We start from the raw sequence: 26,017 nt of genomic DNA, 5'->3' as shown, positions 1-26,017 counted from the left end.
GGAGAGGGGCAGGGAGAGAGAGAGAGAGAGAGCCCTTTCTTCTCCCCTTTGATTTATACCCACTTTCCTTGGGTCCGTCCCCTAGGTCAACCCACAGACCTACATATCCCATGTATGGGGAGGGGTAAGATGAAGTAAGATGAAGTAAAATCTCAGACACCTAAGGTGAAAAAGGGCCATATCCATTTCTGCTATTATAAGCTCAAGTACATTAATACCTCCAGAAATTATGTTCTTTTCCTTGAGATTGACGTGCTTGAAACACGCACTACCTGGACCTGTGCAAAGCATTTGACACTGTCCTGCATGACATCCTTGCCTCTAAATTGGAGAGACATGGATTTGATTGATGGAACACTCAGTGGATAAGAAATTGGCTGGATGGTCAAAATCAAAGTGTTGTGGTCAACAGCTCAACATCAGTGGACATCTACTGGCATTCCTTAGGGGTTGGTGTTTGGGCTGGTGCTTATTAACATCTTTGTTTAAGACATGGACAGTGGGATTGAGGCACCCTCAGCAAGTTTACCAATGACACCGAGCTGTGTGGTGTGGTCGATGAGCTAGCTGGAGGGAAGGGATGGGCCATCCAGAGGGACCTGGACAGGCTGGAGAGGTGGGACTGTGCAAACCTCATGGAGTTCAACAAGGCCAAGTGCAAGGTCCTGAACATGGGTCGGGGCAATCCCAAGCACAAATCCAGGCTGGGCGAGGAGTGGATTGAGAGCAGCCCCGAGGAGATGGCCTTGGGGATATTAGTGGATGGAAAACTGACCATGAGCCAGCAATGTGTGCTTGCAGCCGAGAAAGCCAACCGTGTGCTGGGCTGCACCCCGAGCAGTGTGGGCGGAGGGCAAGGGGGTGATTCTCCCCCTTTACTCTGCACTCATGAGAACCCCAACTGCAGTGCTGGGACCAGTTCTGGGGGCACCAACAGCACAAGGACACAGACCTGCTCAAGCACATCCAGAGCAGGCCACGAAGATGATCAGGGGGCTGGAGCACCTCCCCTGTGAGTACAGGCTGAGAGAGTTGAAGAGAAGATGTTACAGGAAAGGTGGGGAGGGACTTTTTATCGGGGGGTGGAGTGATAGGGTCTAACAGTTTTAAACTGAAAGAGGGGAGATTTAGATTAGATGTACGGAATAAATTCTTGACTCTGAGGGTGGTGAGGCCCTGGACCATGTTGCCCAGAGAAATTGTAGTTTTTCCCTCCCTGGAAGGGTTCAAGGCCAGGTTGGATGGGGCTTTGAACAACCTGATCTAGTCAAAGGTGTCCATGACAATGGCAGGGGGTCTGGAACTAGGCAATCTTTAAGTCCCCTTGCAACCCAAATCATTCCATGATGTTATAATTTTATTAAATATTCAATGTGAGTCAAACCATTCACTGTTTCAGCTCTTGAAGCATCATCCTTTCTTGCTGCATGTTTGACATGATACCATGCTTTTTCTTCCCCTAAGATTTCTTAGGACAGCCAATATATGATCATTTTAAGTATGTAATCAACACACAATTCATCAGTGATTCAATAACCCTAAAAGATATTTGTAAAAGCTTGATCTTATTCTGTTTGTAGTAGTACTTATTTATGTAAGAAATCCTAAATTTAAGCAAGAAGTAACAGAAAGGCAAGCCAAGCATTCAGTGGAGGTTCCATTAAGATTCCTCTGTAACAAAATGTTTGCATGGATATCCATAATTTGTACAGACAAAGTTCACTGCTTGGCTGAGATAGCAAGAACCAAGACATGTCAAACTCCTGAAATCCCTGCCCATGCTTTTACCTGATATCTCCACAAACTCTCAATTGTCTACTCCCTGTTGAAGACGATGTCTAATAGAGAAACAGAACAAGAAAATGATCCAGACAGGAGCTAACTCATGTTTTCAATGATAGGAAAAAAAACGACACCAATCTGTTTTCTCCTCATGATTCAAAAGTACATCAAGGAATTTATAATTTCCCACAGTGAATTCGCCTTCTGAACCTGTTGCTTTAGAGCTCTACTGGGACTGTTCCTGACCTCTTCACTTTCTTGGTCATGGGAGCAATGGCAGCATTTTATGATTCAGCCCCATCAGAGAAGATGGTCCCCCGAAAGCTCTGGAGAGCCTTCTCACATTTACTCTTGCCAGCTCAGTCCCTGAACCAAGCAGAAAGTCGCCATCATTTTAGCAGTGCCTTTACAAGTTCTTGCTTTTCTTGTGGTGTTTCTCTGAAAGAGAAGTGCCTTGCTGGCTCACAAGTCAAGGGCTTCTGGATTTGCAAATGGCTCATGTAGACTGTTACCGATCCATTATCTAACGCAGGGGTCAGAAAAGTACAACAGACGTTGATGGAGGTGGATGTTGCAGGGTGGGTGTTGAGACATCTGTTTAAGATTCAGCAGAAAGAAAGAGGAGATGCTGCACCGAACCACAATGTTAAAGATAAGCTGATGAGAAGTGAGAAGCATCTAAACTCTAAAATGCCATATCTCCTGACCCTATTGGATTTCTACCATCAAATTTCTAATTTAGAAACAAACCTATCATCTGATAGATGTGTTGGAAAGGCTGTCAAATCCTTTAGTGTCAGTGACTCTCCAGCATCCTGTCAATCATTAATGACCTTGAGTTTTGAATTGCTTGGAGTTTCTTTTTCAATAACAGGAACATTTTCTCTAATTTCACCATTTCAACATACACAGAGGACTCTGTTATGAAGAAATATGAGCTCCTTTTGCCAAAGAACAGTTGTGTTGTCACATTTTGCCAGGGGCTCAAGAGAAGGGAATGGAAAGCCACAGCATATTTGTTTGTACAGATCAAACTGTGCAAATGCAATTATTAGAATGCGTTTTACCATTGTTTTTCTGTCCCACAGAAATAGTTAATGTCAAAGCCAGAGTTCTTCAAAAGTTCTTGAGAGCTCATCAAAAGATTCATCCTTTTTTTTTCTTTTTTTTTTTTTCCATTTTAGACTCTGCGGTTGCACATACTCTTTTTACTGGTTGTACTTAAAAAGGAAAAAAAAATCCACTGTTTTATGCCAGGAGCAGTCCTGAAAAAAAAAAGGATCTGAGAGTCCAGGTGGGCAACAAGTTGAAAGTAATTCCTGTATGTGTAACCTTGTGGCCATAAATGCTCAGCTGCATCCTTGGCTCTTATTAAGAGGGGGACCAGCAGGTCCAGGGGACTAATTCTTTCCCTCTAGTCCTGCACTTTTGATACTATGTCCAGTTTGGGGTCTCCAGGTAGAAGAGAGATGTTGCCAAACTGGACTGTTTCCGCAGAAATTGTCTTCTGCATATAGATAAGATAGGGTTTTGACAAATTAAGGAAATTTTGGCTCAAGCTTCCCCAGCACAGAAAGAGAATTTAAGCCAACGTGAAAACTCCAGGTTTCTTTGAGCTGGTCTCTTGAAAAATTACCTGTTTCGGTACAATAAAATGCATCAGTACAAGTCCTCCACTCTTACAGATCCCTTGTCCAGGGGCAGGTGCACTTTCTCATTTAGAGAAGCACACATCTAGATCAAGCCTTCCCGACATTTCTGCTAGAGGGATATCACTAAGTCATTTCCCTTAAGTGTCTGTAACTCCTCCAAAGGGTAAATGTTTCCTTGTTTTGCAGAAGCAAAACCTCCTTTCTGTTTTAACTGAAAGTCATCTGCCATCCTTCATGAAGCCTGAAAAAGGGTAATGCTTCATGGCTCTCAAACACAGCCATGCCTTGAATCTGTGTAGGCATTTCAGGAGATGAAAAGATGTTGGCGTTCCCATCACCTCTTCAGCTATGCATGCACAGTGGAAAGACTCCAGAAGAGTATGCAAGAACTATGCAGGCTACAAGGAAAAATCTAAATTCAAACAACACTTCAGATCCCAAGGCAGTGGGGATAAGCAACTCTACTTGCTGAGCAAGGATGTTCTGCTGGTTGATTCAAAAACACAGAGCTTGTAGTTGCAATTTATTTTGTAGAAGATTTATTTTGTAGAAAATTTATTTTGCAGAAAAACGTCACCTCAAAGCAAGTCTTGAGCTCTTCAACCATGCCACAGGAGGAATAAGAAGGAATTTCATGAACGAAGTTCAGCAAAGCATGTTATCTCCAGAGACGGGAGACACATTTGAGATATAAGTTAGATTGTTCTCTTAGCATATAATTCTCATGTTAAGGAACTATGCACTTCCTAAAACAAAAGTTTCCAAGGGTTTATCTAAGTGGTCTTTTGAGGGATCAGTCTAACAGCGCTCTGAATCAACTGGTAGTGGTGCAAACAGTCCTCAGACTGCACTAAGATCCTTTGCCCCTTGATAAAATTATTTGTGGAGGCTCTGCAGTGTATCTGCAGGTGTGTGGCTTTCAGCTATCAGACTAATTGACCTTTCATTACATATCTGCTTGTGAAGTATTGTTTGCTCCAAGACCCAAACTATTCCCGTTTTTTTGGGGTTGGGTTTGGTTTTTTTTTTTATATTTGCAATGAGTCATTGCAATCTAAAATTTTACAAGTAAGAGAAGAGTTTTTACAGAGGAATTAATGACCAATAAATACTTTTTTTTTTTTTAATAGAAGCAACTTATTTTTAATTATAAAGTTTTATTATTCCCTTCCCACTTATTTTTAGATCACAAATGTAGAGGTTTTGCCAACATTCATTTAAACTCTGCTTCAAAAGAATAATCACAGAATGGCTGAGATTTGAAGGGACCACTGGAGATCATCTGGTCCAACCACCCTGCTCAGGCCGGGCCAGCTACAGCCAGTTGCCCAGGATCGTGTCCAGACAGATTTTTAGTTTCTCCAAGGATGGAGACTCCACAGCCTTCCTGGGGAAAATGCTGGTGCTTGGCCACACTTACAGTCAAAATGTGTTTCCTGATGTCCAGAGGGACCCTCCTGTGTCTCTGTGCCATTGCCCCTTGTAAAATTATCTTTCAAACTTTAATGTAACCGAAGTTCCATCCCAAAGAGAGATGAGTTTAAACTAGTACAATCTGCTCTATTTTTTTTCTCTTTTTTCATGTATCTGATTAGTATTGTTCTGAACAGCCTCGATATTTCTATTACTCTAGCGTCACTATCTTTCTTAATGCACACACAATAATAACTTTTTTTGGGTTTTCGGGGAATGACACATTGCCTGTACTTTTATCACCTTTGTCTTTGTAAGTTTTTCAAGTTTTACAACCCACCCAAATTATTTTTTAAGAATTTTCCATTTATGTACAAATGAAACCCAAGTTTTTATTTTAAAATCCCTCCCATCACACATCTTCTATTTTTAACCAAGTTTCACTGGTTCTTGATTTTTTCTATATATATATATTACTGAGATTTCCAGAGATGTTCCCTTTTCCATCAAATAATTTCTACTATGACAGGTTATAAATTGTGTCCTAGGATCATTGCCTTCCCTACACCCCAGAAATCTATCTGAATTTCTAATGCACTCAGCACAATATCCAAATGCGAGCAAGGCATTTAACCTTGTCATTTTACCTGAAATTAGGTATTCAAGTATTTTCTCTTCGTTTTTTATTATTTTGATTTATTAGTGAAACCTTCTGGTTGCAAGTTAACATTTCTAGGATTGGCTCTGAAAATGTTTTAAAAGCACCTGGAAAGGGGAATTTTCTGCCCCTACAGTTTGCTAGAGATTATTCATGTGCCCAATGAATTGGTATTTGGGCCAGACCTGATTTAAAGGTTCACTTCATTATTTTAGAGATGCATTTAAAAAGCCCTTCATTCATTCAATTTATTTGATTACTTTAGAAGAAAGATACATTACAGGTTAGCTAACCCTTTGACTAGATCCATAAAGAGAGATAATGATCTGTTACCACCTACAAAATCCTAACAGGCAAAGGACTGACATGCATTCAGATAACCTGATGTGAGTATCTGCCAATTAAAGCAATCACAAGTTCATGAATGACACAAGGAACAAGGAGGCATCCTTTTCCTTTTATTTTTCCTACTTTTTTTTTTTTTTTTTTTTTTTTTTTTTGATATATTTCTCCCTGACAAGCAAGAGATCTGTAGATATATTCTGTCAGGTCCTCAGTAGGTTGCTGCTAATAAACAACTGCCCATTTATTTGGAATTGTCATGTTAGGTCCTCTTCCTCACTACTTACCAGTTTTCTCTCCATTCATTTAGTCATTGGTATGCTGTACATTTTTGTACAAGGCGTCTCTTACTGAAGGACTTTTATAAGGCTGCTACAAGAACAAGTCTTTCCATATAGAGAGGCCATTTAATCTTTTTGCATTGAAGAACTGTCTCAGGAAATAATTCTCTTCACCAGTGTTATTTAGCTCTTTAGACCCGAACAAGATGATTGGCATCATCACCCTTATATTGACATGTTTTAGATTTTAATGGGAAAAGGATGTTGGTTCTTTCTGCCTAAACCTTGAGCATCATTTTATGAAGTCCTTCCTCTTAGAGAGTTGCAAGTTTTGCCCGTTTTCATAGAGCTCAGGTCTCTGTGGTGAAGGACTTGGGCTTGGAAAGAATGTAATCTATATTACCAAAATAATACATGACTGAAGGCGTACACATGCCGATGGTCAACTGTAATATGCAACTGCTCTTCTCCCCAACCTTGAAAGCTTGTGAGACAATTTCTTCCAACAAGAGGATCAAATCATACTCTCACTGAAAACACATGAAACCTGACATGATCGAAGGTCAAGGCTTCTCCCTTGTACTTGGGAGAATGGACAAGTTTGGTATTCTCTTTTTATACTTTTTCTTTTATATCCCTAAGCTGCTTGCTATGTCCTTTAAGGTGCTCTCATGAGAGACAGAACTTGCAGAGATTTGAATGGAATTTCCAGAAATATTCACAAGACGCCTGACTTTGCCCTTCTGTGAAGACACTAAGGTACAGTCACAATCCTAATGTACGCAGCTTCCTTGCAAAAAAAAATTACCCAGTAAGTTCTTTTGGCAAAGGGGCATCATTTTCTTAAGTGGTTGGTACAGCACGCAGCACAATGAAGCCTTTCTTCATTACTAGCACTCAGACTTGACACATGAATACAGAAGTGAAAGCACGGGGAAAGTCCATACCCTGTGTTCATTTTACCTAGTGCACCCCTGGTTTCCTAGCATAGCAAAAGTCAGTGTCTAAAAATCTCCACTTCACTTGACAGTAACACCCACTGCACGTTTTATTAAAAACTGCCAGCTTCAGTAATTTTGATATCTACAAGTGAGCCAAAGCCAAAAATCTGTAGCATAGTTTGAGGCTACAGAAGTCATGTGGGACATGCAGGCAATTATATCCAAGCGGGTAAACTATGGAGACTTACTCTATTGCTTTTCCTGAAATCCAAATGTGTATCTTATTTTCAGGACTGCTACCATGCTCCTTTCAACGGGATGCTTTGGACTTAAGCTTTCTGCATTTCCTGGCTGAATTTTTAATAGGTCTTTACAAAGCACAAGAAGGAAACTTTCATCTCCCCCTTCACCACTCTACACAGATTTCCAACTACTGGCACCCACTCCTACAGTCGATATATCCCAACCAGTGTTTTTTGCTAGGCTGGGTAGAAAAGGCTGATCTGTGTCTTTCTATCCATCTGCATTTGTGCCAAGGCAAATTAGGACTTTGGTTGGGTCCTTGATAGCTCTCATAATAATCTCTCCCTGCTAATTCCCTGTGTGTGCAAACAAATCTGTAGCACGGAGAAGCCTGACACTGAAATCTCTAGTTAATGTGCCTGTCTCCAGTGTGTTACGTCTCCTGTCAGGGTGAGAATGAAAAGCTTTGTGAGCCTTCATCATTTGTTCTCATGCTGCAGCAGTGGCACCAGAATTTCATCCAAAGAATTGCCTACTGAATAAATCAGGAAGCTTCCCCAACAGCTATCAAGAGCAAGCCTTTGGGTGAGGATCAGAGCTGAGCTGGGTCAGCTTCAGGACTCTGAGGATCTTCACACTACAGGAGCTGTTACACATTTTCACGCTCCCAAGTCTTCCTTGATCTCAGCCCTTCCTCACACACCATTGCTGTTCTAAGTCCCTGTCATTAAAATACTGAGTAAACACTTTTCATTAACCAGCCAGTATTTTCTTCTGCTAAGTGAGGCCACTGGGCTTCATTCTTGTTTTTCTCCTGATCTTCCCTGTTCCAGTGTGCTTGGTTTTATTCAGAGTTGGTCGGTTTGTTTTTTTTCTGTAACAGGGAATAAAAAGGGCATTTTTACATCCATCTAATGTTTTCAGTAATCTCCAGACAGACTCCTCCTCAAAAGCACATGCATACACATTGTACATAGCATTTACTCAGAGTATTTCTTTCTGTCATCATTTACAAAAGGCAAAGATCCTTGGTTGAAAAATACCTGTAAGGCAAAGTCTCTGCCATGAAGAGACAAGAACGTCAGAGAGATTAGATTAAAGGAGGACCAAGCCAGTGAGGCTAAAAAGCATTTGAAAGCCAGGACGGAATGTGTATGTGAAAAAAAGAACAATACATATAGTTAACAGCATGCTCAGGATGTTCTTAGTCACTTATACCTATAGCAGTATTTGTAAAAAAAAATAAAAAATCATATTTCTCCAAACTACTTTTCCCTCTTTAAATCCCGGTCACATGCAATTTTGTTGTGCACCAAGATTCATTATTCACTGCATTGTCATTGCCTGTTGTTCACTGAATTCTGACCTTTTCTTTCAATTCAAGGAAATTCCTGATGCAGACTAGAAAAAAAGTCCCCGTTATAACAGATGACTCATTTCTTTGCTGTCACTTCAGCTTCCATAGCATATTTAACTTCAAAATATTACTGGAACAGAGGAAGAGAAAAGAAAAAGAGGTGGATCAAAAGGTCATTAGAAACTAGTATTCTAGGAAGGAACAGGTGAATGTCATGAGAGTAAAGATAGAAAAGGGACATTAAAAGGTTCATTGATGAAAATTGAAAGGGTTAACAGTAAGATATGACTGGTCATCTTTAGGGGAGATCAGGGAGTGGGAAAAACAACGTGAATATGTTTAATGGAGAGAGCTAGTGAGATGACCTATAGTAACAATATTCTTCCAAGTCCAAAGAGACCAATGCCTATCTCAAACCCCTTGGACAGCACAGATCTCAGCAATACTTAGGAGGGAGAATAAGAAACTCAACCACAAAGAAACATGAAATGTACCAAGAGTAATGAAAAGTGGAGATCAACACTAAAATTTTACAAAGCCTTTCCAATACGTAAGGAACAAATTACTCCTTTTCCCCTTTTCAGGGATCACTATCTGGAAATTCATTAAAGACTGTGAACTCCTAGGAACAAGGAGATGATGCTGTGTGTTGATCAGAACTATACCTTTCTGGCACCAGAAATAGAAAGGAGAAGACATTTTGGTACCTGGGACTAGAATTGTATTTCTTTCTTATTTCCAAGGATCTGTATGTAGAGAAAGGAAGTTTGCTTGTTGGATGTGGGCTCTATCCTACCAAACTGACAAAACCATAAAATTTAAGACTGAACTGTGATTGTGATCCCAGTGAGAAGTTTAGGACTATGGCTATATTGGGAAGCATGAAGACAAATTAACCATACCACTGTTTGAAGCATTCAGATAGGGAAAAAAAAAAAAAATATTCTCTTCTGGACAAAGGAACAGTATATAATGAAGGGGAAGGGAGAATACAGAGGAGATTTTTAAAATGTCCACTGTAAAACCACAAGGAGAAAAAAACGGTGTCAAGACATCACTAAGGATGGTGATTGAGTTTTAGAAGAACAAAAATATAATCTACAAATTTGAGATTTAATCATAGTCAGTTAATCAGAGATGAAAGTCACACCGCTTCTAAATATATATCCAATTCTCTTAACATGACTTACTCTTGTGACAAGATAAAGTCTGTCTTAAGACATCACATGCTACAGACGGATCTCATATAAATTCTTCTTTCCTTACCCTGGTATCTTTTTGGCTTTTTATTAAATTTTCTTCTGCATGATTGAACTTTGATATTCCCTCAAAACTCCCATTCAAGCCTACTCTCAAACTGCAGCCCACATGATCTCATCTTCCTCTGCTTTCTGTAGCACAAGTCCAGTTCTTCCACTAGGCAGACTCACAGATTCAAAAGGTTTCTTTTGACACCAGAACATTCCCTCTGCTAGTGGCTGTTCAGTGACCGTATTTTATTAATTAAAACAACAAAAATAACTTACATCAGGCCTCCTGAAGCTGGCATTGGAGATCTATTCTAGCTCAATCTCCAAACAGAACCAGCCTTAAATAGAAAAGAAAGTTTTCACGTCAAAAACCTGGTCTACAATGTTTTAAAGCGTTTGCCTACTGAGATTTATAGATGCCATTCAAGCTTCTTTACAAGAGTGGGTATAATATATGTATTACTACCTAAATTTTCTGCATAATATACAAACACAGTAAATTAAAGCTCATTAACTCAACTACACAGGTAAAGAGGTGGATCCCAAAAGCTCCAACTCGACAAAATTCTGTACTCTCAACGTAGATCCTTGTTTCATCAGGAAATTATCTGTCTAATACAAAACTAAAGTTAAGCTAACGGTGTTATTCTTGAAAAGCTCAGTCTGGGTAATCAATATCATACACACACTACATCACAAACAGCGATGTAATCTCTACACATCCTTATAAAATACTTCAAATTTAGGACACAAGGCAGAAGGCGAGCACATCCATGCCTGCTTAGCCCTACCAAAGCATGTGAAAAAAACCCAAAGGCAAAGAAATGTTTTTCCAGGTGAACAAAAGCTGAAGCAGAAAGCATTATCATGGACAATATCCACTATGGCAGAGAACTGTGCTGGTCTTTTTGTGGACTTTGGTATTATAGGGAACTGAGCAACGCAGTTTTGGGATTCGGCCAGGTCAAACCCACAATACCAGGTGGTCTGTCAGAGTTTCCCTTTTACGTGCTGCCTGCACTTGTTTCTTCTGTTTCTGTTCATCCCTCATCTTCCTTCTTTGTCTTGTAGACTTTTCAATTTCTGTTGTTTCGAAAGAGTTCTGTTTAATTAACTAATGTTTGCAAAGGAGAGTACATGTTAAGTGCTATTATAACTCTTTGGCAAAAACGCCTGATTAAGATTCAAAGCACAGCCAGAACAGCTGTCAGAAAAACCTCTTGTACTGTCAATGTCCCAACAATACAGATGATAACACTGGATACAAATTCATCAGCAATTAGTTCTTTCTTGAGCCGCAAAATAATTTCTAAAAATCGTCTCAATAAAATTATTTTCTGTATATTTTCTGTCCCCAGATCCGTTCAGTAAAGACTAGCACACTGCTTCCTTGTATGGCTTTCATCTATTCAGAGCAAGCAGTTAGTTGAAGTGTAATCAGATAGGTAATTAATTTATCAGCTACTTGCCACTGTAAACACTTTCCTGTAGAACAATCATTCTGCGTAGGCTTTTTCATTGGTATACAAAGAATTAGCTGGGCCAAAACCCCAAGCTGATATGAAATCATTGTCTCCCATTGAATTCAGACTCACACCACCTGTCAGCAGAAAAACTCTTCCATTTTGTTTTCGACTACCAACTGAGAAACAGGAAAACTTGCATCTTTTGTAGGATCATAAAACTTTCAACTTTTTTTCTTTGTTCCCTCTATTACTTAAAAATTCATTGATTCAGTACATTATTAACACTATTCCAAATTAGGTTTTTTTCTGCTGCTGGCCCCTGCTAAATTCCCAAAGGTAATCTGCTGGGCAGTTTTGACTGACATGCTTTTGTCTTCAATTCTTTTTTGAAATTGTTGTGAATGGAAGAGCAGAAGAACACAGCTTGAAGAATCTGAACTGATATATGACCAGTGAAATAATAACCATTATTCATATCCTTACAGATCTTCTCAGAAGAAAAGTTCATCTTTACAAGATGTGACCATTCCTTACAAGCTTGAATTAAATTATCCATTTCCCTGGGAAGCTTATTCTTTAGACCCAGTTATTCCTGGCTGCCTTTACATTTATTTACAGTAGCACCTGGAGTCTTCAATCAAGTTCCCATCGTATGTTCAAGTGCTGTCACACCATATAGTAAAGAACAAAAGTACTTAAGAAGCTGCATAATAATTTCAGGATTATGTGTTTAAAAATAATCAGTGACTATATCAAAGGTAACTGGCTTTTATGAGGGCTATGCATAGACACATACCTAATTACCTAACCAACGTTAGTGATGGGGTTCCCCTTTCTCCTTAAAACTATTTTCTGATATTGCTATTTCAGTGGTTTTCTTACCCCCTACCTTGCACACATTAAGCATCTTATTTCTCTCTTCATTTGATTCCACTGACCAAAAGTGAATTTAACCCTTCTGATAATTCAGGAGGAATCTTCTCCAAGATAGATGCAAAGTTGGAGTATTTTTTGGTTCTCAGATCTACCATGGCTCTGAAAATAAGTTTGAGTCCTGAGATTTTTACAGTTGTTTTCCATATTACCATATTTCTGTTGCTGATGTTAACTGACAGAATAGTTTTCCAGCTAGCTCCCTCTGGAACATCAGATCTTCAGCCACATTTTAAATACTGTAGAGACTCGTCTATGGTCTTGTCCTGAGTATATCAGAGAGACCAAACATGAATAAATCCATCTGTAATGATAAAGAAAACTAAATAATTGGTTTACAGAAAAAAAGAACTATACTAAATACTTGCACAGAGCCACATTAAAAAAAAAAAAAAAAAAAAAAAAAAAAAAAAAAAAAAAAAAAAAGAAAAGCCCTCAAACCTGAAGTTTTTCCATTGAGCCCTTGTGAAGACAAGGACATCTTTCATATTGGATGAATGAAGGCTCTGGGGATGGTCCAATGAAGAGTTGGAAGAGTACAAGAGTAACAGCCTATTTTTCCCTAGAGAAGGTGGAAATATCTTGTCAGTGGAATCTCTTCTAATGCTGAGTGAAGAGAGCATTGAGACTTTCAAAAGTGGACCTGGAAATAGCTGCCTTCTCCCCAGACATGGTTCTAACCTTCCCCCGTTTGAAGACTGACCAGAGAAATACAGACACAATGTTTAAATTTTGTGGTGACTTCTGCTACATATATTATTAATACGATTTTACATATGATGTCATTTTCACTAAACCATTAGCACAAATATTGAGATTAGTAAAAGACTGGAGGCTTGAGACAGTTCTGTCTGGGTGAGTTTTCACTCACACCATAGTTGGGAGCACATCATAACAGAGCAAGTCAGTCCCTTGAACAGCCAAGAGGTTTGGTGTTTGCCAAGCTCATTTCATTCAAGCCATGCAGAATTTGTAAAAGCATAGACATAATTGTCAGGTCCCAAGGAAAAAAAAAAATGAGTCATCATTTAACTCATTCAGTACTGAAAGAAAAGGGACAAAAATTAAGAGTAGAGAAATGAACCCTACAAGACAATAAAAAAAGTTTGTTCAGTAATAATCTTTCTAGGTTTAAGGAAAATGCATCAGAGATGCAAACAGTTTGCACAGACATCAATGAAAAGCAATAAAACCCTGAAAAAAAAAAAATAAAAATCTGCCCTTGGACAAGGTTAATGCCTTTTTGATGTAATTGAAACCAATGTAATTTATTCTGGGATCCGTTATTCCCTTCCAGTTCTCAGTCACACCTTTATATTTTTTTTCCACCTTCCCAGGTATTGTTTGGAGATTTAACTCTCCTCACTTGTGGTAGCATAAGGAGAAATCAGCCTGAAGATACTTTCCTGTCTTGTTCCAACAGCTAAACTTCTGCTCTTTCACTTTGGCCACCAGAGTCCTTCTTAGGAAGCAAAAGTCTTTGCTCAAGATCATCTTGAGGAACTGACTGATATGTTTTCTGAGAGCATCAGAGGACAAACCAGTTGAGCTAGGAACTACTTATAAGAATTAACTCCTGGAACAGAAGGAGTAAGTGGTGGAAAGAATGAAAAAAAATATTCTTTGTGTCTTTGTGGCTGGGAAAGGCATATCCTGAACCTTGTAATGGATAAAAAGCTCCCAGGGAAATCCTGGGAAACCCTACAGTCGTTTCCTCGATGAAAAGACCTGGGAAGTTACTCAGTTCTGATTATATCCTACTGTATTTATGCTCTAGAAAGTTGTCAGGTTCAAAAGAGCCAGTTCACCAAAGCTAAAACCTTTGAGGTTTTAGCAGATTTACCCATATGATCTGCAGATTGTTTAGAAATGTGCCATAAAAATCTAATTCTTTGTAAGAGACATAAATGACAGTATATTGGGTGAGCTACTTTCCTCTCGGCCAATTTTCCCACCCACAAAACAGCAATAATTATCCTTCACGCCTTGTGTCTGACCATCTTGCTCTGCAGAGGGAAAACACGGGGTCACCAAGTGTTAGTCTTACGCTGAAGCTGCCAGCAGTCCTCAAAGACAGCTTCACCTCCATACTTTCAGTGTGTTGCATTATTTATCGTTCAATTACACAAATTCACTCTGAACCGTATGGTTCACACCTAACTTGCAATACAGTCAGTATGGCTGCTCTGTGCTGTCTCACCACTGTTCCTTTGTTACCTAAATTTGAAACGTACGTGAGCGTGTTCCTCCCTATACTCATAAACTAGCCTTTGAACCCTCAACATCTAGAATCTGCCTGACGTAGCAACAAGACCATACATTATGAGATCTGAAAGCAAATAGATTTCTAAAGATATGCAATTAAAATTACATACGTAGGATCAAGTGAACAAAGTAGTCAACTTTTCGCGCAGCTACCACCACCAAAGGAGTACAGCATCAGATACAATTGAGAAAGAACAGGGCAGGGAATACCCAGCCACATCTGTTGTTTTCAAATATCCTGTATCTGAAGAAAAAGTTTACCGGAACAATTGCAGTGGTTTTGTTAGCTCTCTTGGGAGCGCAGAACAGATGGGGGAGATTTCTGAATGCTGAGAGAGAAGCCAACATTTACCTGCCTTAAAAATTGGGAAAAGAAGGAAATAGAATTACAGATAACTTTTTTTTTTTAATTTCCATTCCCAGTAACATGCTAGAAAAAAAGTATCCAAGCTGTTTCTAAATATCTAGAATACAAATGTAAGAAACTAATGAATTTTATGAAGGGAAAGTCAAGGCTCATTTCTTTCTGTAATGGGTTAACATGGAGACGACAGAAGCAGCAATGCAATATTTATCTTTATTCTTTGAAAGATAAAAACTTTGAAAAAACTTTGAGAGGCAAAACTGTTTGTAACTATTGAGGACATTGCAAGAGGGATGTAGAAGATGGAGAACAGGAAATTTGGTCAGACAAAAGGTAAAACCTTCTAAATGAATGTAGTTAAGCAACTAAAAAGGACAAGTTGTGTGTTTATAATTGGAAGATTTTAATAACAAACATCTAGAAAGTTGACTGCTAGAAAACAATGTAAATAGAGGTGATAATTCTTGAAGCAGGAAAGAGGATAGATGGCCCCTTATGGGTGCTTTTAACTACAGGCTCTGGGTGGCAATATACGAAACTAAATGTAGGAAATCTTCAGAATGCTAACATTAAATCAGGCTATACCGAATACCTCAAATGGTTTTCTTCTGCTCCAATATGTCAATAGTTAAATACCAACAGCTGCTCTTCTCCGTTCCACTTTCCGAATAATACATGCACTAAATATTTTTCATCTTAAGGTAAGTATTTTGGGCAATTCCAGAAGGAAAATCTGTATAACCTGCTCTGACTACAATAACAACTTAGATGGAGATGTCTGAGACATCAGCAATAGCTGACACAAATCCCATCTTCTACTTAGGAATATAGAAGAGTATGTGCAGGACAAAACAGGAGCAAAATGTCATGAGTAGGTAGTGAAGACTGAAAATACTTTGGGGCTGGAAAGCAGATTCAATATAAACAACAGTTAAAGATGCTGCTATTCTACTTCTCATAAAAAATACAAAAGATCTTCCTGAAGCATATTACAAAATCACAAGGGGTTCAGAAATTGGTTATGGAAATTATCAGGGTCTTGGAATAAAAATTTCATAAAAAGAGATTGAAAGATTGTATGATTGTTTACAGAAGAGGTGAATACAAGGAGTTATGATGAAAATATATTAAATCTTGAGAAGTTAGAGGAAGAGCTTCTTATTCTTCATTTTGCCATGTCCAAAACCTCGAAGAGAAATTTCCATAAAATTCTCCAGATGATAAACATCATTAATGGAAATGCTCATTCTTGAATTACGTAAACCAGTTATGGAACTCACTGACGAAGTATGGTATTGAGGATATCTGAAAATAAATGCTAAATTTTTGCAAGCTATACTAATGATAGTTACAGTAATTTTTGCTCCAGTTTAGATATGAAAAGTATTGGGTTTTTTCAAAGAGGTAAGCCTAAATTTGCATTTCTGTCTAAGAACACTTGAAATGCAGCACACACTTATCCCTGTTACAATGGATTGCACAAGTGTCCTTGCATATGAGTCGTGATGTCTATCTATGCGCATATGAGCATAATGGATGTTAAAATGTAGCTGGGATTTTGCTTATCCCCTCTGATATTACTATTGTGTGAAACAATACCGGCCAAGTTCAGCATTTGTTTGATCTGGCATACTAATCTGTCTGCCACTCAAAGCAATAGCTTACTTTGTAACACGTTGTATGCCTACAGGACTCTCATGGGGTAGGAAAACGATGTTATCTATTCATATTCTTCCTCTGATCACACTCAAAAAATAAGGAACCAGACAACACTTTTTCAGATATTCAAAACGGAAGTGAATGAAAATAAGCAGCCCCGTAGTGCTCCTTTTTATTTCAGAAATCATCATTCATGGGATGAAGATCCTTCCCAAGCTGCTTGTTTCTCCCACTAGCTACCAGAGTCCCAGTGCCATGCTTCCTCTACTTGTCTCAGAGTTAGATCGCTGAGTTTAGGTAAGTAAAAACTTGAATGAGATTGATAATAGCAGTCCCAGCAGCCATTGACATTCAAAAGTGTGTACGTTCATAATAACAATATAATGGTGATACACCGATTTTCTTCCTGACACCTTGACATTCAAACTATCGGTATTCCTATTACCACTAGCTTGTTTCTGGCCTCAGGTGAATGTATCTTATTTTGTAAACTTCATTCAGTCGTCAGGATATCAGGCAACGAAAAGGAATCATTGTTCTTTTTCTTCAACTGCAGCAGTTTCCCTTGGAAAGCTGTGATGCAGTGCTCATCAGGGGTGTGGTACCACTGCTGGAAAATTATCAGCATCGGAACAAGCATCTGAGAGCGCCAGCAAGTAATGAAGTTGGGACGGGGGTTCAGATGAGATAGAGTTGATATCAAGAAGTTTCACCACATAAGCAAAAAGAAAGACTTTTCCACAGAGATACAAAGAAGCAGAGATGTCTACCTAATGCCTGAAAGACAGAATGGTCATGGGAAATGAACAGCACCTCTATTTCTAAAAACCTAAGGGTTTGGTTGTTTGGGTTTTTTTTTAAAGTAACATTTCTTCTGTATCTGCACACCAATATCCAAGCAGGCTTCCAGCCAAATGAGAACCTTGGGTGCCAGGTCAAGCCTTGGCATCCTTGTTTGAACAAGCCATGCATTAGGTGAGAGCAATAAGTGATGTAATTATACACTGATGGTGTGGAATCAAGTCCTAGAGCTCTCTGTAATGATTTATATTACACTGATGAAATTACGTTCTTCTACAAGATTGTGGAATAATTAATAACATTATTCAATAAGTGAAAGAATTTAATACTCGGAACGGCTTGCAGATGAATGGCTAGAAACATTAATTTGGGTAATTAATGACAAACAAGATGATCGTTACACAGAAGCTATTTAAAAATTACAGCACTTGACTGTTAAGAATAATTTCAGTAAAAGATCCAGTTACAAAGCCATCAGAGTTGGACAAAAGCTCAAACTGAACTTCAAAGAGCATTAATCCAGTTTGGAAATAGTGTTTTCCTTAAGAATGAAATTGCTCAGACTGGCAGTGGTGTTCACTGCCGTTGAACCTCTAGGAAAGAACGAGACCTCAGAACAAGAAGCACTTCAGAAATCCAGTTGCCATTTCACCTTGAGAAGCCACTTCATGACAGGAAATCTGTAATTCTTCAAATGCACGTGAGATGGGTCATTAGAGAAGGTTTTCCCTTATGAACTTGCAAAACATAAATATAGAATTAGAAGAGCTGGACTGTGTGTAAATAACGTCTAATGCCACAGCAGAAAAGATATGGGTCCTGAAGATCTTAAGCTGTGCTTAAACAACTCTCCTGAAGGGCAATTTTAGTTAATGTACACCAGGCCATCACTGTCACCGTTCACAGTTTTACTTTTGATATTTTGCTTTGAACCTCAGTCCTTGCTTTAATACGTACATGAAAACGTATTTCCAACTGTGAAGTAAAATGTAAAATGACAAAGATACTTATGGCCAAGGTTTGATGAATTTTTAATAATAAACTGTTGGAATCTGAAAACTAGAGCTGGACATTTTGCATTGGGCTAAATTTACCCCAGGGTTTCAATAATAGTAATGCTAATAAAAATTTAGTCTGAAACCCAAATAGACAAGACTATTTACTTTGATCTCCAGCATTACAGAGATCTTGCTGCTGCATTTGTATCAGGGCCATTTCTTGACTAATTCCTTTTTTTTTTTTTTTTAAATACAGCCTGAGATTAGCCAGATTATCATCGTGTCTTTTACTACAGAGTTTGTAGTCAAACACCTGAAGGGCAGATAGAGTAGTGAGGGGTGAGATCTGAGCTCCTCCGCAAAGCTTATTTTAAGTCTTCATACTGTGTTGCTCCATGGGTTTGCTTTGCTCAGGCCTGCAGCCCTATATTTTACTTTGAGAAGAGCACCCTTACTCCATCACATCTTCACCATGGCAGAGCGTCAAATATTAGTGATGATTAATGCCTTTGAAATCAAGGAGTACAGAATATTTCACAAGAGCTTGTATGCCAGCAGCCTTAAAACAGAAGGAATTTAATAGTAAAAAAAAAAAAAATAAAAATAAAGGCAAAAGAAACAGTTGGAGTGTGAGAACAAAATACAGATTTGCAATGTACAGTATGCCTAATTATAATCATTACGTTATGCAAATATAATTAGGGAAATACAAGTGTAAAAAATAAGACTTTTTTTTCCGACAAGGTAGCAATTAGTTGCAGGCATTTGCTTGTATTTTCAAGGGACTGATTTCTAGGAATGAGCAAATCTACTGGGCTTTGTGTTTTCTTTTAACAATGTGGATTTCTGCAATGCTTTCCAGTCTCAGCTTGATGGAAAACCGCCTAGCAGATCTGGAACCACATTTTGAATATTCATATACTGATACCGAATATCTTAAACAAAATATTTACTTTAAAGTTTGTGAGAAGTTGGAGATGGCTTTTTTTCCCCCCTCTATTCTTTCTGTACCTGGGATGTGAAACCTCTTGTAATGGGACCTACAGCCAAGGTGCTACGGTACTAGAATTCAAGCATCAAAACAGAAACATCCACTCTTCCTCAATACTCTGGTCAAATTAAATAAATTTGGTTTGAAATAATTTCGGGGATGTTGTAGCCAACGGGCTACATCATGATCATCTAATCTAATGTCTTACAGCATCTGAGCACCAAGATTAAAACAAGTACAGAGTAATGCAGGATAGTCAGTTCTTACAACTAATTTTTCTTAACTGGCTCCATATGAAAAAGTATTGGTAATCAGACACTTAGCTCTAGTAATATTTGATAAGGAACTTTAGACTTAACCTATGAAAAATATTATCATATTATGTGCTGATATTTAATATTAAAACATTTAAACCAGCATTTCTAACGGGCTAGAAATTAATGTTATATAAACAAGATGTGTTTATTTGTATGCAATACAAGTAAAAGAAAGTTCTATTTTAAAGAAAATTGTGTTTTGTTGACTTGGAAAAACTACTTCCAGCCTAGAACTCAGAATATTGGAACAACTCGCAACTTTTACTTCTCCTTGCTGTGCCTGCTGCAAGAGTTGTGCACTGAACATCACTGAAAAATCTGACAAATTAGAAGTTGACTGTTATCTGCACTAAGTGGTCAGCCTCATCTTGATAATACTCAAATTTGTCAGCCAATAAACTTACTTTAGTTTTTATTTAACAGTTGTTTTCCTTCTCTGTTCACCCAGACAGAGAAGTACTGAGCTTAGCTCTGCTACTAAAATCTTTAAGCAAAACACATGCTTTCGTATTAAAAAAATCTCAATAAAATTAATCTTTAATAAAAAGTGCTTAGCAACAGCTGGTATAAAAATACAATAAGAAAAATCAAACTCAATTTAAACTCTGTATTTTCTTTTTACTTCCACTTCAATCCAGTCACAGTCTATCCTGAATACAGGCAAAGAACTAAAGTGTATTACAAAAAGATTACGAAGATAGAAGAACCAGTTTGTAAAATAAAGCCCCACTGGGAGGAGCTCCACTAATTGACAATTAAGTCAGGTGATTATATATAGGTGGTTGATGCAAAGAGCTTGAGTTCTCTCTTGCAGTGCTACTTATATGAGACACTTTTCCCTTCTACAAGAAAACTGATGGGGGAGTTTTCTAGAACTTGCTCAAACACTTCACGGAAAAGGAGATTAGTTTGGCTTTAATTGAACCAACTAAATTAAGTGTTATTACTGGAAATTGCTCTAAGCTTTTCAATTCCCCTAATGAGGTCCAAACTTGCATGGATGATGCCACCGGAGACTACTGTAATATTTTATTTGGATTTAAATCTTTAATTTGGCAGCACTGCCATGTCTCTGTGGACACCTCTCATTTTAGTTTTGCATTCTCCCAGGTGGTTGATGAGTTATCATATGGAGGAAGTGCTGACCTCCATTCCAGCACCACACCGAAAGTTTAGCAGACGGGGGATGTAGTTTTTGTTTGGTTTGTTTCACTATTAATACAAAACAATTCTTTATATTGGATTTATTTGACAGAATTTTCAAGGCGCCTTCATTTGCTGAGCTTCTTTGATTCTTAATGTCAATTGGAACTACTCTCTTCTGCTAACACAAACTAAGAACCAATATTTTTATGGCAGACAGAAAATGTATATTTAAAGGAGTGCTGTGTTATATTTTCTATATAAATAAATATATATATATATATCTCTATATAAATAGAGTCAATACCTGCAGCTGTTTGCCTCTTTCATGGAGGACCTTTCAGCTTGTCTGTGAGAGGGGATGTCTGCAGCCAAGTGGAAGAGCAGCAGTTTTGTTTAAGGCTTTCTTAGAAATATAATAGTGTTTCTAAAAAGTAAAGCATTTGAATTATTAGCTTATATTAGTCTTAGGATTTTTCAGAACCAGGTGTATTACTATCATATTTTCCTTTTATACTAATTGAGGCAATGAGAGGGTAGCTATGATACAAATAACTTGTTAGAATTGTTAGTAACTACAGTTTTTCTGTTAGTATATTACTCCTAATCTTGTTATTAGTCAGCTATATCTTCTTTTTAATATCCAAGTGCTCTACAGGTTATCTGAATTTATTCTAATATCTAGTTCATCTTGCAGTAACCTATGCAGAATTAAATAGCTTGTAATTTATTATCTTCTGTCACAAGTAACACCCCTTAGCTGAGTGCTCCACTGTTTGGGTATTCAGTTTCTCAGTCCTGAATCTCAGTGTGACAGGTTTTCTATGGTCACCTGCATTGTATGAAAGGGTATAATGCTTGTGTAGGATATTTCCAGCTGGTGTTAAAACTCTTTAGGGACTTCTAAGTTTTACAGTTTATAAAAAGATCTTAAGAGACAAAGTAAAAAGAAATCATAAAATCACAGACTGGTTTGGGTTGGAAAGGACCTTAAAGCCCATCCAGTCCCACCTCCCTGCCTCGGGCAGGGCCACCTTCCACCAGCCCAGGTTGCCCAAAGCCCCGTCCAACCTGGCCTTGAACCCTTCCAGGGAGGGGGCAGCCACAGCTTCTCTGGGCAACCTGTGCCAGGGCCTCACCCCCCTCACAGGGAAGAATTTCTACCTTAGATCTGATCTAAATCTCCCCTCTGTCAGTTTAAAACTGTCACCCCTCATCCTATTCCTACACTCTCTGAGTCCTTCCCCACCATTCCTGTAGCCTTTAAGGACTGGAAGGCAACTCAGAGGTCTCCCCGGAGCCTTCTCTTCTCCAGCTGAACCCCCCAACACTCTCAGCCTGTCCTCACAGGGGGGCTCCAGCCCCCCGAGCATCTCCATGGCCTCCTCTGGCCCCGCTCCAGCAGGTCCGTGTCCTTCTGCTGTTGGTGCCCCAGAGCTGCACCCAGCCCTGAAGGGGGGTCTCCTGAGAGTGAAACAGAGGGGGAGAATCCACTTTCTCTACCTCCTGGCCACACTTGTCTTGATGCAGCCCAGGACACAGTTGGCTTTCTGGGCTGTGAGTGCACATTGCTGGCTCACAGTCAGTTTTCCATCCACCAATACCCCCACGTCCTTCTCCTTGGGGCTGCTCTCAATCCACTCATCCCCCAGCCTGTATTTGTGCTTGGGATTGCCCCGACCCATGGGCAGGACCTTGCACTTGGCCTGGTTGAACTCCATGAGGTTTGCACGGTCCCACCTCTCCAGCCTGTCCAGGTCCCTCTGGATGGCCCATCCCTTCCCTCCGGTGTGTCGACTGCACCACACAGCTCGGTGTCGTTGGAACACTCACTGAGGGTGCCTCAATCCCCCTGTCCCTGTCACCAACAAAGATGTTAAACAGCACCAGCCCCAGAGCCAACCCACTGAGGACACCACTTGTCACTGCTCTCCACTGGGACATTGAGCTGTTGATCACAACTCTTTGAATGTGACCATCAAGGCAATTCCTGATCCACTGAGTGCTCCATCAATCAAATCCATGTGTTTCCAATTTAGAGACAAGGATGTCATGCAGGACAGTGTCTAATGCTGTGCACAGTTCCAGGTAAGTGATGCCAGTCGCTCTTCCCTTATCCACCAACACTGTAACCCCATCATAGAAGGCCACCAAATTTGTCAGGCATGATTTGCCCTTAGTGAGGCCATGTTGGCTGTCACCAATCACCTCATTTTCCATGTGCCCTAGCATACTTTCTATGAGTATCCACTCCATCATCTTGCCAGACTCAGAGGTGAGACTGACTGGCCTCCTTTCTCACCTTTGAGTCATTAACTTTTTTTCTGGCCTTTATAGTTTATGTTAGTCATCAGTTCCTTTTCTAGTTATTGTAGTAGAGAAATGAGTATCTGTTAGTATCACAAGATACTAGTCTAGAAATAATGCTTTTAAGCCATGAAGGAAATATCTTGCTATCTCTCTTTTCAACTCCTGTTAGTAAGGTGAAGAACAAGTTGTAAAATACCTTTCCCTTATAGGCATAAGAGAAAATACTGTACCTCAAGCTGCTTCAACTAGAGTTAAATCAAAACATTTATTTTTCATCCAGTTGACTTTCTGCAGGTCTCTCCAGCAACCCCTTTGTTAGGCGTGCTCCTTCCTTGAACACCTTATCCCAGGTTGCATCTAAGTGAAGCTTCAGACTGATGCCTTTTGCTAATTGGAATTTTCAAAATGCTTTGAAGCTGCAGTCTTCCTCCAGCATAGATATACTCTCCTTCTCCAGGAGATAGGAAAACCTTTCAGACTAACAAATTCCAGTTTACTTTTTGGAAATACAGATGCCACTAAGCTCTATAGCTAAACTATTCAAGCCATCTTCCAGTATTGATAAGACTTTTATATGAATTTGCATATGCATTGCACTGTTTAGCTTTTCTTCTAGATTCTGAGGAAATTCCCCCAAGCATCAGACTGGGTAAAAAAATTGAACAGACTTTGGAGAAATGTGGGTGGGTTTGGTTTTTTTTCAGTTGAACAGTACTATCCACAGTGGTGTTATCGATTAAACTAGTCATTATCCTGAAATTGAACTTGATACTTCACATTCCATCCTTAGCTGACCGCAAAAGATAAACATACCAGATAAATTGTAAAGGACTTGGTTAGGAACAAAGTCTTCATGTTGTAGAGGTTTTCTTCAGTATTAATGAGAAAAGGAAAAAAAAATAAAAATAAAGAAAAATAATAAGGAAAAATAAGTTTCCTGCTTACTGGCTTTAGGTAGTGAATGTGGTGGTGTCCTGCCTCTTCAATAAGATTAAACATGAACGTGTGTTGGGGGAGCCTGAGCCTGTAGAGTTATGCAAAACATGGAATCTGAAAACACTCTCTTATCAAGCTTGTCTTTAGAGTTGAGAAAAATATCACTCTGCTAATTTGGTGTTTGGTGCTGGATAGCTCTGCCCTACTGGCATTGAAATAGCTCTTACGGAGTGTGCGGAGGGGAATTCAACTGTAGGCTCATGGGCACAGCCTTGAGTCCCCAAAGTTAAAGCCAAGTGAGTAGGTGACATGAGGCTGCAGGTTTCAATTTTCTATGAAATTCAGATGCCCAATCCCCATTTCAGCTATTGTTTCAAAGTCCTTCACATGAGTGTTTTTTCCCATAATAGCTGGGAAAAGAGTTGAACCATCTTCTGTTGAAACAGGCATCTTATATTCAAGGGTGTATTTTTTTTTGTTCATGTTTATATCATTTAAAACTATCTTGGGAAATGAATACAGAGGTTAGAGTAAGGTTATTTCTTACTAAGGTTTTAATTGGTCACCGATTCATCTGAACAGATGAAGTGGTGTATTCTCTGTGGATTACTGACTTGCTGAACTGCAAGAATAAGAACTAGTTTTTTTCAAGGCACCTTAAGTCCTTCAAGGAAATCTGCACGCCGTGTTACTGATCAGATTTCAGACACAACTGGCCGCCTTGTGCTCTGGGGTCTTGCTAATTGCTGCCTCTTGATGATGGTTAGAAACCTTGTTTGTTTGTCTGTCAACACATCTCCCAAAACAAGACTCGGTTGACTACATGTTTTTAGAACAGGGGTGACAGACAGTGGGGAAACAGATGGTTTGTAGAAAGAAGCTGTCACGATTTGGGATTACACAGTAGACCTGAAGTAGATAATCTCCCGGGGCCTGAGATTTATTAACAGATCATGTCCAGTTTCTCTTCCTCTGCAGCTCTTTTGTACAAGAAAGAGGCCGGATTTATGCTAGCAATCGTTTCTTTATAAATAAAATATTTGCCTAAAATTCTTGAAATTGCTGCATATCTTTCTCTTGAGTTGGGGGGATATTTCTCGTTCTGTGCTTGTTTTGTTTTGATATCTCCCCTACATTCTGCAGTTGATTACTTCTAACTTAAGCTGGTGGCTACAAAAAGCACACCCAGAGTCAAAAGAACAAAAAATTAAAAACCTTAATGACAGTCCTGTGTGAGAATAAAATGGAATGGGGCACCCATTTGGACACAAAAGATAGGTCATGGTCTAATATGTCTTTCTCAGGGGTGTCCTAGCAGCCTTGTTCAGCCTCCAAGCTACAAGTTAGAATAAGCTTTTTTAGAAAGAAGGAGAGTATATCTTTTTGTGTGTGTCTTTACAGGTATAAGGAAGAAAGGCAGCCACCTTCCAAGGGATACTGTTTGGCTTTACACAGGGGCTCTGTATTTCTAAACCACATAGTGCCAGCATTAGATGGAACAATGCCACTAAACTTTGGAACTGAAGATAAAGGTAAAAGAGAACATGACTCTTACCATCATCTCTATTATCAAACAAGGAACTGTAGAAATCAGATTACTTTTAGGATAATTAGGCAAAAGATGCAATGTTTCCTTGAGTGGAAGAGTCAGAATTAGGCACTCAACAAATCAGGTATAATTTATCAATACAAGAAAGATAATCAACAGTAGCAAAGTGGAAATACGGTTAGGGAAATCCATTCCAACCGCAGTGCTCACTTAGAGTTAGGAGGTAAGCTTGGTGAGGCACTACTGGGCTAATGAAACAAAATCTGGCTCTAATTAAAACAGGAGTATGCTGTTTACCTAAAACAGAAGTTAGTGAGACTGATTTGAAAACCCAGCCGTTGTTATTGGGGGGGGGGGGGGGGGGGG

The sequence above is a fragment of the Athene cunicularia genome, assembly GCF_003259725.1.
Source record: "Athene cunicularia isolate RWA chromosome 4 unlocalized genomic scaffold, athCun1 chr4_part1, whole genome shotgun sequence".
Lineage (NCBI taxonomy): Eukaryota > Metazoa > Chordata > Aves > Strigiformes > Strigidae > Athene > Athene cunicularia.
Note: the sequence above shows the minus strand (reverse complement) of the source record.